This window comes from Meles meles, chromosome X (assembly GCF_922984935.1).
Source record: "Meles meles chromosome X, mMelMel3.1 paternal haplotype, whole genome shotgun sequence".
Lineage (NCBI taxonomy): Eukaryota > Metazoa > Chordata > Mammalia > Carnivora > Mustelidae > Meles > Meles meles.
Window position 1 is genome coordinate 29,555,327 of NC_060087.1, and position 944 is coordinate 29,556,270.

At 33.9% G+C, this 944-nt stretch overlaps 1 pseudogene; it reads right to left on the reverse strand.

Moving 5' to 3' along the window:
- Positions 1-355: 355 nt before the first annotated feature.
- On the reverse strand, positions 356-455 carry LOC123935702 (annotated as a pseudogene).
- Positions 456-944: the final 489 nt, after the last annotated feature.

The window sequence follows — 944 nt, forward strand, 5'->3', positions numbered from 1 at the left end:
TTCTCCTGGGACGTTAGGACAGAATAGTAACTTCCAAGCTCCTTATACATAGAACCCAATATTTAATATTCTTATATATTTTTCCATCCCAGAAATTCTAAGTTTTATTCACTTTCATGTGATTTCTATCTCTTCTTTAATATTTTCTTTTGCTGAGAAACATTCTTATACTTTCTTTTCATCCCTTAAACATTTTTTTTCAGTTCCTTGAACATATTTGAAATAGCTGATTTAAACTTCTTCCATTAAGTCCAATACATGGGCTTTAGAGACAATTGTTGGCTTTTATTTTTTCTTCCTAGAGCATGGACCATTCAATCTTTTTTTTTTTTTTTTTTTTTGCACATCTAGTTTTCGCTTTATGGAATGCTTAGCGAAATTGCAGGTCATCGTTGTGCTGGAGCCATGCTAATCTTCTTATCATTCCAGTTTTGGTATATGTGCTGTCAAAGCAAGTATTAGTATTTTTCTTTTTAAACTGGGCATTTTAACTAACGTAATGTGGGAATTCTGAATATTAGCTTGTGCTCCCTCCTCATAGTTTGTTTTTACACCTATTTGTTATTATTTTCTGTATTTAGTGACTTTTCTAAACTAATTCAAGACAGCTCATAATTTTTGTCACATGTGGCCACTGAAATCTCTCTTCAGCATCTTACAGGCTGGTTAACAATTAGAGATTTCCTTAAATTCATGGAACCAATAAATCTTCCAATCTTTCCTAAGGGGCTGTGTGTGCAAGTTGGTGATACCAAAACTCAGCAAGGTACTGTATAACTCTTATCATTACTTCCTGGGTTGGCAAAACCTTAAATTCAGACTAGAGACTAGAATATTCTCAAGGCTCTCCTATACTGTGTACAATTCTGGGTTTGTACAAAGCTCTATGCACGTGCATGGCATTTTTAACTCTGAGCAAGATATTGTAGCCTTTCAAAGCATCA